Raw genomic sequence first — 16389 nt, 5'->3', positions numbered from 1 at the left:
CGACGTTTGGCATTTTATCCCAAATAGCAGGTGAGTCTTTCATTTCCAGGACTCAGCGGTCACACTGGCAAACAACGGTTGACTTTTAAAAGTGCTGATTTGCGCCGCCATTTCCCGCTGGCACACACAACACAACCTTGGCATACGTACGTAAGCCTCTCTTAAGTCGGTTTCCTTTACTAAAGGTCACGTCACTCAGTGTTGACAGTTTCAGAGGCCATGCGAACTGGGCACCCACCTCGAATCCACACACAATAAACCCTTGTTCCAGTCTTAGACCTTAGATCTACTGCATGTTCCACTGGAAACCCATTTATCACGTTGCAGCGTCACCGAAGGCTCCGATCCTGTTGCTTTTTACTCAATCCCTCTGGCAGGAGCTGGTCTGCAGCTATTATGGATCCTGCCCCGGCTTGCTCACAGGAATGCACTATTGAGAAAGCACCGCACCGCAAACCCTCCCAGCCATTCCAACCCATAATCAGATCCAGCTTGTCATCCCCCATCCCATCTCTTTCTCTTTCTTTCTGCCTTGCTCCCCGTCTCTAAAAATGACATGCGCGCACACACAGAGTGAAAACACCCACATAGAGAACAGGAACCCAGACACCCCCGCAGAATCAGACACCAATTTGTAGTCATGTAAGCTTGTGCAAACACAGCTCGGCAGTGACGTGTGAATGTAGATGCACCAGGAACGACCAGCGCGATGAAAGACAAGAAGAATAAACCAATGTCATCATTTCATGAAACTCTTCTATTTATTTTGTATATGGGAATAAAACAATAACGGACATGTTAGCAGTCTGGTATATTTAGCTTTTTTATTGTTACGTGATGGCTCCCATCTGGTGTTTTTAGGCATCAAGACATTCCACAGTTATTTGATGTGAGTGATTTTGATAACTTTTGAAAAGTTCTCCCCGTGGGGCAATTGCTGTGTCGGTATGTTGTAGTGGGAGACTTTCAAATCCTCTTCTCCGTCACTTTCATCACAGAGTTTCACCATTTCTAACCACAAACCCTCCCTAACCATATTGGCACATCACGAAAAACATCATCATTTTCAAATGTGAGCGTCTTTTGAAGACTTTTGCTTTGTTGGTGAAGTCACCCAAAGTAATATTTTTAAATAGTAAAATCATTTCCAATCAATGTTATGCCCTACCACAACAAACAATTATGACCGTTGAGAGCAGTTAATATTGCGCAAGTATTGTTTTTGTGGTTCAAGAAAAAATCTATTTGGGTTTGAAATAAGGATTATGGATCCCAATACTGCATGAGTGAGAACGTCCGATACCGATACCAATACCGATAACATACATGCAGTGTAAATGTTTAAATGTACTACAAGCAATATAATTTTATCGACAATATCTACTCATTTTTGTAACATTTATTTTCATCTTTCATCTTATTTCAAGTCAAATAACGCCCATATGCTTGTTTTCCCAAAACATGAACACATTATTCATTGAAAACCTGAATGAAAAGCAGGTTTAGCCACCTCTGCTGGGTCCCTCCAGCCACATCCGCTGCCTTCTGAAGTGCAGATGCAGCCGACTCCTCATCTGTGCCCGGAGAGGAGATATGATATCAGTGCGCACAACACCTCGAGTCACATATCATCTGTAGTCCGATGCCCCGCACACAACAAAAGTTCCTCCTGCACTAAAAATGCTACATCGTGTCTGCATGCTCCCAAATCCGTACTGATGGATGATCTCGGTGAGACATTTTTGAGGCACATTTTGCAGGGTTCAAATTTGTATCACTCTAACAAAGTCCACACACGGCGGACATACTTGTTCTGAATGTTGCAAACAAAAATTAGATAATGTAAGGTACAGTAGAACACGCTTCCTGTATGTCAACACCACTCGGACAGGCTGACTGATGTAAACATAAGCAGGTGTCAACATTACCAAAAATTACCACTTGCCAGACGTGAAAATTGGTGATAATAAAGAATTTTTGACATTTTGACATTGTTTCCATGCATTTGTGCATACATTTATTTGAATGGCCCAACTGTGATAAGTGAATTTCTGTGAACTAGGATTCCTAATTCATAAAAAAACAATATATTGTAGTTTGAGCATACAAGAAAGCCCTTTTTACACCCTTCTAAATATGTTTACTAACATTATTAGAGCCCTGTAGACATGAAATAACACCCCTATAGTCACTGTTACACTTTTATTACCCAACATTGTAAACATAATCGTCAAAAATAAGATATAAGTAAGATTTGTGCTCGTGTGTGTTGCTGTAAATGTGTTTCAGTGAGGGGAGGACAAGAAATTAAGATGCTAGTTCTAGCTTAGCGTGGGTTACAGCCCCAACAGTAGCCCGTGTCAGGGATTACTGAGGAAGTTGGCACCAATTTTTCCTAGAAATTACATCTTTTAAGGCGGTCTTGTATGTTGACGGTGACTTAAGTGGGTATATTTTAATAAGAAGAACACGTGACAGATGATGAACGGAAGGTTTGTCGGTAGAAACGAAGCAGAATAAGCGACTAAAATGTATTAATTGTGCATGTTGCATCTTTCCATTGTCTATAATATTGATGCACTACAGCACAACATTAAGATTAATTAATAGTGATTAATTTTCTTGTATTTTGGAAAGTTAGATGAGTTTGTGGAGCAACCTCACCATTCCCGGATCTCAAAGCAACAAATCCTTTCATCGCTCTACACCTGGCTGCCTATGAAATCTGCTGATCCTTCCCTCTTCATCGCCAGACCTCCCGTCTTTCCGTCCATCTACTCACTAAGGCGGGATGGGGAATATTTCTGTAAGCTCCTTTTTCTCTCATCTTCTCTCAGGAAACTCTTGACTGCGGGGCTTTCAATAAAATCTCAGATCCAGCGCCGTTGTAAAAAACCACAGCTTCGATTACACAAAATGAAGCGCCGCACAATCCCGGGCAAGTGAAAGGTGTTTTCAATAATTACTTATTATATGTGTTTAGCGAATCAGAAACATCTGCGGTGAATTTGACTGAAAGAACCCCAAAACATTCCTAAAATAGGAGTGACGCACACAGACTGAGACACTCTCTCTCTCTTTCGTTCTCTCGTTCTCTCTCGCAGACATACACACAAACTGGAAGTCTACACTGCACCATTGTCAAGACGGGTCTATTTGCAGGCTGTTTTTTTAGCTGGCCGCAGCTGGGGAAATGAATATCAAATGTGGTTCTACCCCCATAAATCAAAACCTTTTGCCATGTTCTGACTTTCTCCCCCCATTTAAAGTCAATTCACATGGGCGGTGTGCATTACACTTATGCCTGACGGCTTAACTCTTTCTTCTGAAATAGTCAAAGAGGAGTTTTTAAACGAGCTGAAGGTCAAGAAGACACAGGTCTTTCATCAAAGCTTGTGCTGAAGGTACCGGCGTTTCACATGAACTTAAATTATGTATGACGGTAGAGAGAGGTATACGGTGGCCGATAAGGGCGAACGTCCAAACAGTCAAAAAACAGAAGTAATCCAAAACACACAAACACCAGACCCATGATACAAAATACAGATTAAAAATTCTGCAATTTCCAAAAGCATGAACAGAACCAGGATCTCAAGAGCACCGACCCTGAGGAATACCAGTCTTTAAAAACTCAAGATTAACTGTCCACACTTTTCAGATTAAAAAAATCACAATCTATTAATGCAACCTGGCCTCCAAGCCCAAAGTCCTTCCATGCATGTTTTGGACCAACATTTCGGGCCCAAACAGCTTGACTCTCGGATGGCAGTACTGCCACCCAGTCCCCAATAACCTAGGGTGTCTCACACTTGGGAGACTATGCATCCGTCCATTTTCTACCGCTTATCCTGCTTATCAGGCTCGGAGCCCAAACCATCCGACTAAGGCCGAAAGGTACTCCACCTTGGACTGTACAACCGGGGACTGAACTGAAATCAGGCAAGTCGACCACTAGATCAGTGACATCTATTGACTAGATCCGTGACTAGATCAGTCACATCGGTGACCCACTTGGGAGACCGTTCTGTTGTAAGTAACCCTACAGCACATTGGTACATCGGAATGATCAACATCATAAAACCTTTATTAACTGTAAAGGCATTGTTAAATATCTTTAAGCATTAATAATTGTCATACAAGTACTGTATATTGTCACCACAGGATACTCGTGGATTTCTTTCATTTGCTTTGAAGTGTATGTATATTTTCAATGGTATTGTAAATAGAAAGTGTTTTGATGGCGCTATCTACAGGGCAAAAAAATTTGCACTGCAGCTAAGAATCCAAGTCAACTCACCTAACATTTTCCAGGAGGAAGATGTTTTGATAAAAATGTTGACGTTTTGATGTATAACTCAACTTTTTCTACGAACTATACTGTATGCCTGTAGTTATTTCTTAATGTTTAGAACTGAATGTAAAATGTGTTTTAATGTGAGAGACAAATTTTAGCCTTTAAATTATCTGTCAAAACAAACAATTTGATTTTTTTCCTTCGAATTGTTCAGCTCTAGATCTTTCTTAACCCTGCATAAGTGGGTCAAAAATGACCCGGTCAGGTTGTTTCCTTGAAATATCTCCAGGTATTCCTCAAAAAACATGTTTTTGATATCATGCCATTCACATTTTTAACTTATCTTTTATACATTTTAAGAAATTTTGGTTTTGTGTTACTACCCGAACCTTCCATAAGTGGGTCAAAAATGACCCGGTTTGTAATGAAAAATTGTTATCATTTCATATTCCAGGTATTCCTCAAAAAACATATTTTTGATATCATGCCGTTCACATTTTTAACTTACCTTTATGCAACACACAATGGATCCTCCCATTTTGTACTGTTGTACGGGGTCATTTTCTTTTTCAAAGATGGAATAAAGTGAAAAATGAAGATGTTTCTAACATGAAATTATTCTTGTGTGGTCCTAAATATAATACTAAATATCATATAAGTCATTATTCCTAACCAAAATGGCAAAATTGGCATAAAAAGGCATTGATTCTAGTATGGGTGATTTTTGACCCACTTATGGAAGAGTGTAGCGTCCAGTCACTCGTGCATCTAAGGGTTAAGTCAGTACTGTGGAACTTCTCAAATTAATTATTTAAACCACAATGATAATCACAACCCTGAGCGAGTGTGTGTACTTTTGTGTAAATTCGTGTGCACGCAGGTGGAGAGTGTACTCAAAGCGCCGGAGGTCCTGGACTGGAGTATACCTCTGCTTTTGTGGGATTAGTGGGGATCCAACGCTGTTCAAACCTTACCCCGACCTAGTAGCCAGGCCAAACCAACACACACACGCCACATCAAGCTGCGGGACAATAGACATGGCCGTCTGTTGATCCAACAGGTCTGGGTGCCCGCTAAAGAGGGATTGTGGTTGCCTGGTCTGATGTCCTAACGAAGGGGGGAAGCATCGCCAATGGGAGATGTGAGGCGATTGTATGGGTGTTTTGAAGTAGGACAGGGTGGGGGGGCGTTGGTCCATGGGGTCACATTAGGCTATGTATGCGAGTGTATGTTTGGGACGGTGGAATGCGAGGTAGGGAAAAGGGACGGCCCTGTAATACCAGACCTAATCTCCGATGAAGACACCGAGTGCAGACACACGTATCAGCAGATAGAAGATAGACATGAAGGCTCACAGCGCCGTGTATTTGTTAGAGCTAGATATCTAAAAATGTATTTAATTTCTTTAAATTGAATCATGAAGGACATACATTTACAAAATGCACATTAGAAAGAATATTGTCATCCTGGTATGCTAATACACCGAAACTAAAACATCAAAAAGATGACTATAAGAGGTGTTATAAAGGGCTCTACTAATAATAAAAAACGTATTTAGAAAGTCCTAAAAAATAAAATAAATAAATAAAAATAAATAAAAAATAAAAAATAAAAAATAAAAATAAAAATAAAAATAAAAATAAAAATAAAAATAAAAATAAAAATAAAAATAAAAATAAAAATAAAAATAAAAATAAAAATAAAAAAAGAAAGTCCTAAACATGTTTTCCATGCTCTATTTATTAATATTTAATCCTACTTTTACCTTTAACCAATTAAACACAATAAACGAGGGGTGACAATGTACCAAATTTTTAAATGCAATGAAATCCTATGGGCAGCTACCAGTTTGGAGGGTGTATTAGATATTGTGTGTTATATTATTATTACACTTTTACATTCAGTCAAATAAAGGGGTTTCTAAAGTGCAGCCCGGGGGTCATTTGTTGCACATGGCTGTTTTTTTTTGTTTGTTTTTATTGGCCAGTAGCACGTTCTAACAACATTTAGGTTAACAGAGAGAGCTCTCTGTGACATCACAGTGAGCTGGACTTCCTTATATGGGTGTGCCCAGGTACAAACTGTATGAGCTGAGTGGGACCGATAAAAGAGGAGTGGCCATGAGTGGAATACATAAAAATACAGGAAATACAGCTGGAATAGGTACAGATTCTGAAAGATCTACAAAACTTTCTGTGCTCGTTATTGTGTGTAGCTGCTCTATAAGAGTCCACAACTCAATACAAAGGGCCGAACATGAGCATAATAGGTGGGTGGAAGACATAAAAATACAGGAAATACAGCTGGAGTAGGTACAGATTCTGAAAGATCTACAAAACTTTCTGTGCTCGTTATTGTGTGTAGCTGCTCTATAAGAGTCCACAACTCAATACAAAGGGCCGAAAATGAGCATAATAGGTGGGTGGAAAACATTAAAATACAGGAAATACAGCTGGAGTAGGTACAGATTCTGAAAGATCTACAAAACTTTCTGTGCTCGTTATTGTGTGTAGCTGCTCTATAGGAGTCACAACTCAATACAAAGGGCCGAAAATGAGCATAATAGGTGGGTGGAAAACATTAAAATACAGGAAATACAGCTGGAGTAGGTACAAATTCTGAAAGATCTACAAAGCTTTCTGTACGGGTTATTGTGTGTAGCTGCTCTATAGGAGTCCACAACTCAATACAAAGGGCCGAAAATGATTCTGAAAGATCTACAAAGCTTTCTGTACGAGTTATTGTGTGTAGCTGCTCTATCGGAGTCCACAACTCAATACAAAGGGCCGAAAATGAGCATAATAGGTGGGTGGAAACCATTAAAATACAGGAAATACAGCTGGAGTAGGCACAGATTCTGAAAGATCTACAAAGCTTTCTGTGCGGGTTATTGTGTGTAGCTGCTCTATCGGAGTCCACAACTCAATACAAAGGGCCGAAAATGAGCATAATAGGTGGGTGGAAGACATAAAAAAACAGGAAATACAGCTGGAATAGGTACAAATTCTGAAAGATCTACAAAGCTTTCTGTGCGGGTTATTGTGTGTAGCTGCTCTATAGGAGTCCACAACTCAATACAAAGGGCCAAAAATGAGCATAATAGGTGGGTGGAATACATTAAAATACAGGAAATACAGCTGGAGTAGGCACAGATTCTGAAAGATCTACAAAGCTTTCTGTACGAGTTATTGTGTGTAGCTGCTCTAAAGGAGTCCACAACTCAATACAAAGGGCCGAACATGAGCATAATACGTAGGTGGGTGGAATGCATTAAAATACAGGAAATACAGCTGGAGTAGGTACAGATTCTGAAAGATCTACAAAGCTTTCTGTACGAGTTATTGTGTGTAGCTGCTCTAAAGGAGTCCACAACTCAATACAAAGGGCCGAAAATGAGCATAATAGGTGGGTGGAAGACATAAAAAAAACAGGAAATACAGCTGGAATAGGTACAAATTCTGAAAGATCTACAAAAGTACTTATTTACCTCTGTGCACATACACATACTGTATACACAGAGACACACATACCAGTCTTATAAGTACCCAATGTGTACATATAGTACAGGAAATGAAGAGTATTTGTTGTAGTTTCAGACCTTGGGCTCTTCTGGATGAACGTGGCGAATAGCAACAATAACAACCCCCCACCAGTGGAAGGAATGATGTCAACTTCTCCCCTCCGATCTACACACTTACACAACATAAACTGACCCCCCCCCCCCCCCCGGGGTTGCCCACATCAGACACTAACGAAACATACCAATCTACCATAGCCGGCCGCTCGCACATACACAAACACGCCGGTTCCTTTGCTCGGCTCTCTTAAGCCTTCCTCCCAGCCCTGATTTCAATAGTCACATTCATAGTCCACAAGGAGCTATTAATAAAACAGCAAAGGCATGCTGAGCCACACACCTGACTGGCCCTGCCAATACAGAAACCGAAACGCATCATAATTCACCTTCTGGAAAGTTAATGGCAAGAAATATAACAGTAGTTAGAGCATAGAAAACATGTTTATCACCTTCTAAATAAACATTATTAGAGCCCTTTAGACATGAAATAACACCCCTATAGGCACCGATATAGTAGAAATAATAACAGCAATTTAAGATTTGCTTTAAATGTGTTCCGATGTGAGAGGAGAAGAGTAGGAGGACAGTGACCAGTGTCAATTTTGGGGGTACCAAACCCCAAAAGAATACCACATCCACACAACGTCTGCAATTCGGATTCTAGCACTGATCATCCATGAGTGGAATCAATCAATACAATAATAAGTATAGTATACTTTTTTTTTACATTTATCGGCATATGCCAATTACATGCCTTTTCACAGAAATCGGCTGATATTGATTGATGTCTGATAAGTCGGAGCATCACTACTTTGAATGTGTCTTCTGAATGCCTTATATTTGTATTTGATTTGACTTTCTGATTTGACCATTTTTATGCTTGAAAATGCTTAATTTTGACAAACATAGGTAATATTTGTACAAATGTAAACAATCAACTAATAATAGTCCATATTCAACCTATAAAACATATTTTAGAAATACATTTAGAATGTAAAAATGCAAAATTTCAATAATTGATCATAATTAAAATTAAAATTAAAATTAAAATTAAAATTAAAATTAAAATTAAAATTAAAATTAAAATTAAAATTAAAATTAAAATTATTTTGAAATTAATTAATCTTTTTTTTATCGCCATGTCACATTATATCTGATCTATGCCCATTATATACCAAATTTATTTTCAGGATCATAAATATATATAACTGAAAATTGATAATAAGTTAAGAGATGGCTCACATGTCTGAAAATCTATTTTTTTTAATAGCATAATATTCCAATCAGACTTTAGTTGTGTTATTATGAGCAATAACAAAAGACAAGGACACCACATTATTTAAGTTGATTTCACATTTTCTGTTTATCAATTTTTAATACCGATGTTGTAGTATTTCTAATCATACTAAAGTGTCGCAATGTGAATTAAGAGTTACAAAGTGAGCGAGCAGAATATCCACAAATGTATTTATTTTTTTGCATTTCTGTTTATTTAGACTACACATACACGCATAATAAAAGACGTTGTTCATGGTGCCTGTGAATGCATGCAAAAAATGTATCACAATTAATTTACATATATTTTTGACAGCCCTAATTTCGACATACCGTACATTTGTTTTGCTTTTTGTGTTTTTTAAAAATGTGAAAATTCACATTACAAGGAATTTCTACACACAACACTACACTCATTGTCATCCACCCATGCTTTCCCCTTATTGAAATACATGGAATATTTGTAACCTTCCTTTTTTTTTTCCACAGGATCAAATTCCGCCCTATCGCAAAGCCTGCGCAGCACCTGTAAGTACACTTGCCGCCCCGTCTGCAACCGCAGGCAGCGGCGGGAGGAAGGGGTGCAGAGTTCCCAGGCTCAGCGAAGGTGAATATAATGGGCGGCCTGTTCTCTCTTTGCCTACATCTCCTGCAACATCTCTTTGAAGCGGGCAGCCGTGTCAGCAGCTCCCTGCCCCCCCCCCCCCCCCCCTCCCCAGCTACCATGCTGCCCTTCATGTGCCCACGGAGAACGATGGCTGGGCGCCGACAGATCCACACAACACCCAAAACGAATAAACAAACACACACAAAACGGCAAAACGGCTTGTAGACAAATATTTCCAGATATACCATAGAGAGATTACCCATAATTTGCATGTATATATGGAGTAAAAAATATATATATGGACCATTACAGCATCATTCATTTTACACATAAACTGTTCAAAGTCACAACACTTTTTGGACTTTGATTCCCAATCCAATAATTTCACAATTATTATTTTAGATTAAGTCGAAGGAAAACAAACAAACATAGAACTGGAAATGTTTTTAGCAAGTAACTAAAATAACACAAACTTATTTCATGAAATGTAGAATTTGCAAGTATTTTTGTAATCCAACATTGTAGTGGCGTGATGGAACGTAGCATGGATCCATATATTTTCATAGACGACAAAAAAATGGTCGCCATTATGTCATTGTATGGTCATATCAAAAAAAAACCTTAAACTATATTAGGAAAGCAGGAAGTGAACAAATGTAACAGTTACTGATTGTAAAAGTACCAGATGGAGGGGTAGGATTTAATAAGCTTTGCTTCTTCCTACTCCTTTTGGACAACTGGGAACTGATTATGGGATGCACTCAATTGCATGTTCTCCCCACATTCCCAAATTCCGAAAACATGCTAGGTTAATTGGTGACTCCAAATTGTCCATAGGTATGAATGTGAGTGTGAATGGTTGTTTGTCTATATGTGCCCTGTGATTGGCTGGCCACCAGTCCAGGGTGTACCCCGCCTCTCGCCCAAAGACAGCTGGGATAGGCTCCAGCACCCCCAGGACCCTTGTGAGAAAAAAGCAGTAGAAAATGAATGAATGAATGATAAAAATGTCAATTTTTTTGAAGGAAATTAATAAAGAATCTATCGAACACCTTCTGTTTTAAGTTTCCCGCATTTTTCGTTTTGTATTTTAACTTTCATGGGGAAGAAAATCCTCTTTGGATCTGCTGCACAGCTCCTGGTCATTCAGCAATAACACTCAGGCAACAATCTGGCAACACATCCTGTCACGGATGTTGGAAATTGTGGTGGAAGGCCACAATTTCCCTTATTTTCCTTAATTTTGAAGTACAGTAAACCTCGGATATATCGGATTCAATTGTTCCCACTGGTTTTGTCCGATATAAGCGAAATCCGTTATATGCGTATACTGGAAAATGTCAGTTTTACGCATATATCGGATTTATATCCGGTATATGCGTAAATCGGATTTTATCCGTTATAAAAAGGCACTTCCTTGACTATGTTTCCAATGTACCTGGACGCGCAGGCAACGCTGCAAATGACGTCGTATAGCGGCCTGTCACGATTCGGCGAATCAGAGCGCCACGATGCGGCCATCCGATATATGCGAGGGAAATTGGAACGGGACTGGAGATTTTGTCCGAAATAGGCGAAATCCGTTATAAAAAAAATCAGATATATGCAATGAATTTTTATTGGAAATGCATTACAGAAAAATCGGTTCTTTTTTTATCTGTCCGTTGTGAGCGAATTTCCGATATATCCGAGTCCGATATATCCGAGGTTTACTGTATTCACAGGTATGCTTCTAATGTGATTATTACACAATGGGATAGTGGCTGTATTGGAATGGCCGATTAAGCACACATTTTAAAATCCAAATTATGTTATTTGTAGCAACCAAGTGTGTATTTACACTATTGTCTACTACAAGGATCAAAATTTGGGATAAACAGCAAAAGAGTGCGATTCCAAGTCAAACACACATTTACTATTAACATATGAATATTCGTCCTGTCTTTCATCGTGTGTGTTTCTCTCTCTCTCTCTCTCTCTCTGATGAGTTGAGGTCAGTGCAGCCAAGAATGTCGTTTGGCTTTGACTCGGATAAAGAATACTTGCCCGCCATCGAGATCCCACTCTTCACTTCCAGGCAGCTATGTGCATGCATAAATCATAAAAAAGCTCTTAAGAATTCCCTCCCTTATTTGTGACATCAATCTGGACAGGCGGGCACATTATGGAGGATGTGGTTTTTAACCGGGTCCCGCTAGGCCTGATTGCAGGATAGAGCGTTTAAACTCTTACAAGATACAACCTTGTACAGTAAAAATTTATTTTCTTTGTGTTAAAATTTGAGGTTGACATTTTATGCACGGATGACGACTTTGCTAAAACAAATGCTTAATAACGCTTTAAAAAATGATGTATGTGGGTAATGACTCTCTATTAGCAGTTAATTAATTAATTGATTGCTGTTTTATGGTTTACTATGATGAACAAATATTGAAAGACACGTCAAATGTAGTATTCTAGTCACTACTACGATACACTGATGAGACGTACATGTATCCTGCATTAAGCTGACTATCAACCTAAGTTGAGTAAACTAGCTAGCGCTTAGATTGCTACCGTATTGTTAAAGCGATGGCAGTCTTTTGTGTCCCTTTTGGGATCCCGTAGCCTGTGCAGAAGCAGGGCACAATGTGATGTAAACAAAGCTAGTAGTATTGTCAGTCCATGTTGGACTTATTATTGCTTATGTCCACAATATTTATTAATACAAGTATTGTATCAAGGTTACTATAGGGCTGTTATTTAATGTCTACAGGGCTCTAATAATGTTTATAATGTAATTAACTGGTTTTCTATTTGGATAAAATCAGGGATGACAATTGAGGGATTATTGTACATACAGTCAGTATTATTAGAGCCTTGTAGGTATAAAATAACACCCCAACAGTCACTTTCACACTAACAGACGACCACCACGAGCATAGTTAGCGAGCTAACTACATAGCCTCTACAATTTACTTTTTGTAAACTTAAGAAAGTGTTTCAAACAGAGTGAGGAAGACAAACCGAGAAGCTGAAAAATGACCACTTCCACACGGAATGAGAGGAGAACCTTTTAGGGTTAGGGTTAAGGTTAGGGTTCACTCTGTCACTGCTAAAGTGAATAATTTAAAGGAAACCCTAAAACCTAATAAAATAGTCCAACCGATCACTGGTCAATTGATTGATTGATTGATTGATTGCATTGAATATGCTCCAATATTCCATCTGCATTACGATATATAGTCATCTTGTTTTTATAACGCAACAACACATCTTTGGCATGCACTCACTGGCAAGTTGACCGATACTTCAAATGATACTAGCGTTTGGTGTATTTTTACGTATGCTACATTTAAGTCGATTTTAAGACCTAAAGTTAAGAGCCAAGCCTTCCTCAAACATACCACAAACCACAAAGCTATGCGTCCCATGCTGTATTAAACATCTGTTTCTGATTATTAATGAACATTTGCTCACAGAATCATTGTATGATAGCTAGCAATCCCCAGTAGTAAAAGTATAATCATTATTATTATTGTTTTGTCTTTTCTCCTTCCATTGCACCATCAAGCCAAGAGAAACTTGAGCGTTGAAGCATTTGTCAAAATGCCAAAAGGAAATGATGACATTCTGCTCGGCTGAACACCAACAATATATGTACCTATAAGTGTGTGCATGTGTCTGTTGGCTGTAACACTAAAAGGTTGACAGCTAAAATCCCATCCAAAGGAGTCCATGCACAGCTATTCTCTGCTTTAAAGTGGAAATAATTCCTTTTTTTCATGGTAACTTAAGTAGAAAGTGGAAGAAAAGAGTGACTCGGCTATGAAACCAGTCGAGGACGCTGTCTCAGAAAGCAGTTCACTCAACATTTTACAGCAGGAAGATGTTTTGACAAACCATGCCTGTAATTGTTTCTTAATGTGTAAGACGCGTAATACAGGGTTTAGAGTATGAAAAATGCTTTTTATGGGTGCGTCCATTATTCCGTAATTGCATTTATTCATCAAAAAATATGTAATTTTAAGCACATTTGACATATTTCTTGCATAAAGTCAACATAAAAATGGCTAATTTAACTAAAAAAAACAATACAAGGCATTTAGGAGACGCATTCAAAGACATTACAATGATATGTAGTATTATATGTACACTAGTCACTATGTGTCGATAATGTTTATGTATTGTTCATGAAAACACACAAGCACCAGACTTGATCATGAGAAAAACGGGCTTTTAATGCAGGTTTGAATTATCTCACAACTGCCATAATAACCCCTAACACGGATTACTGTTGTGGCCATAACCCACACCGAGCTAAAACTCAACTCTGAACCCCCAACGTCACTTCCTGCCCCCCCCCCCAATCAGCTCCCCTAACACCAAAATATATTCACAGCAACACAAACGAGCATGACTCCTGATTATGTATAATTTTGCTTATTATGTGGTCTATATTGGGTAATATTGATTTTATGTATTTATTTTTTTAATTGTTCATATGTATGAATGTGAGTGTGAATGGTTGTTTGTCTATATGTGCCCTGTGATTGGCTGGCCACCAGTCCAGGGTTTACCCCGGAGCAGGAAGTTGCTATGAGGTATATGCACATAGATTTAAGAAGACATAGATTTTGGAGGGACACTACTGGGCCAACTGTTTTCATTCAAACAGAACACACAGCCAATCATATTCAAGTGTCAGTTGAGCAACATGACGTGAATAACAGAAAGCGCAAACCATGGACAACAGCACCCCCAGCTGGTAGAATAGCAAACTGCAAGTTAAAAAATGCATTCTGTTTCGACTCTCAGCCAGATCTTCTAAACCTTGTGTCTCTTATTCGTTATGTCTTGTATAAATATGTATACACGTACTCTGTAAGGATAGACAACTTTGCCATGAAAGGTTGTCCCGAGTTGTAATCACTAAACATCTAAAATTTGCATATTCATTGTTAAATTACAGCGATTTCGACCATTAACAATGTAACTGGCACAGTTGTTCTAAGTCATGATATATGGAGAAGGATGATAATATCTAAATATGATGACATTTAAAAGCAGGTATTCGAATAGGTGGACAAAATCCGCCCCCTACTGGCTGCTAGTTTTGACAACTCTATGAATTTGTTCGCTTTGTTCGCAAAAGAGTTAACGTCACAGTTAACTCACTCACCGAACTATAATCTACTACGTGAGAAAATAACACGGTGTTTTCAAAATTCTGCTCCAGGTGAGGCTCGAACTCACAACCTCGGCATTGCTCTACAGTGTACTGTCATATAAGTACCGCGCGCTAACCGATTGCGCCACTGGAGCTCGGCTAAATAGGCGAGCAGATTAGTTTATAACCCAAACCCCATACGCATACACGTGGACGTAAACGCTCATTTTTATGCCTGAGCGAAGTCTGCCTTGCTGTGCTTAAAGTTTTTAATGCAAGTGAATGCTACTTATAAATAATATATTTTTAAACCCTCGTATACTCGTATTGTCGATATGATTTGTAACATAAATGGCAACGCACTGTTTTCTTACCAATTACCAATTTTAAATAACCAAAATAAGCACATACACATATAGATCTGACAGTGCAGTAGCTTAGTTAAAAATGGGACATGCAGTAGACACTCAATGAAACGGCATGAGAATGATTGAAGACTGGAAATGGAATCATAACAAATAAATAACAATGACGGGCAACATCACGAAGCATACCTGGAGTAGTTTCACACAAATGTTCATGATACGCTACCGTACATTAGGAGTGGTAACAAATAACAAAAGTTTGCATAAAATTCCCACCGCAATAGAGTTGGCCTTGCTTTTCCCTCAGTTTGGTGGTACATTGCTGCCGCTTACTGGTCAGTTTATGAACTGATCAAGGTTTTTGGGATAAGATTATTGATCGTTGTTGGGCAAATCGCTTTAAAGAACACAATTAGTTGTATGTACTAGTTTCTTATTAATAAAATTAAAACGTGAGCTAATCACATTTGTTGTTAGATTTGTTTTATTCTATCTTAATTTATGTTAATAGTTTTTTACTATAACTCTCCAGTCCAGTGGTGGCGCTAACACACCATGTAGTCGCCTTGAGAAAAAACGAGGAAGACAAAAGGCGGAAGCTGGAGTGACGTTCGACGTCATATTATTTTACTTCCGTTTCAAAGTAAAAGTCTGCCAGCTAATGTGTTTTATACAAGTGTATAAATGCCAAAGTTAGGGTTAGGGTTAATGCCAAAGTGTGAATGCTAAAGTTTGTCAACTCTCAACACAACTTTCACTAATCCATTAAAAAAAAATCGTTCGGAACAACAACTTCCGTTTTGGATGTTAGTTTCATGAAACTTGCTGTAGCTAGCTGTGACCACTAGATGTCAGTATTTTGCGCGTGACTTGTTTTGTGGCGACTTAATTTATTGTCATTTTTGTAATAAAGTGTTTTAATTCAGAGTGTTAATTCCTCCAGCAAATAGTGTAATAAAAGAAGACTAATGAGCTGAGTAACCATATCAAGTGTATTCCTTCATCTGAAATCTAGTATCTCAATTATAGATGGATAATATCATCAGGGATTATTTACTATATTTACATGTTTGTTCTTTCTCAAGTGAGGTGGCTTTTAATTCTCAGGAGGGGGGTGCTAAT

The 16389-nt window shown here is 38.5% G+C and overlaps 1 non-coding gene across 1 annotated transcript; it reads right to left on the bottom strand.

Annotated features, from left to right (window-relative positions):
- Positions 1-14963: 14963 nt before the first annotated feature.
- trnai-uau (transfer RNA isoleucine (anticodon UAU)) lies at positions 14964-15057 on the bottom strand. Its single transcript has 2 exons — positions 15020-15057; positions 14964-14999 (listed from the first exon to the last, which is right to left on the bottom strand). It is a non-coding gene; the product is annotated as a tRNA-Ile (tRNA).
- Positions 15058-16389: the final 1332 nt, after the last annotated feature.

This window comes from Doryrhamphus excisus, linkage group LG10 (assembly GCF_037039965.1).
Source record: "Doryrhamphus excisus strain RoL-2023G ecotype Guam linkage group LG10, RoL_Dexc_Guam_v1.1, whole genome shotgun sequence".
Classification (NCBI taxonomy): domain Eukaryota; kingdom Metazoa; phylum Chordata; class Actinopteri; order Syngnathiformes; family Syngnathidae; genus Doryrhamphus; species Doryrhamphus excisus.
This window is presented reverse-complemented; position numbering and strand designations above follow the sequence as displayed.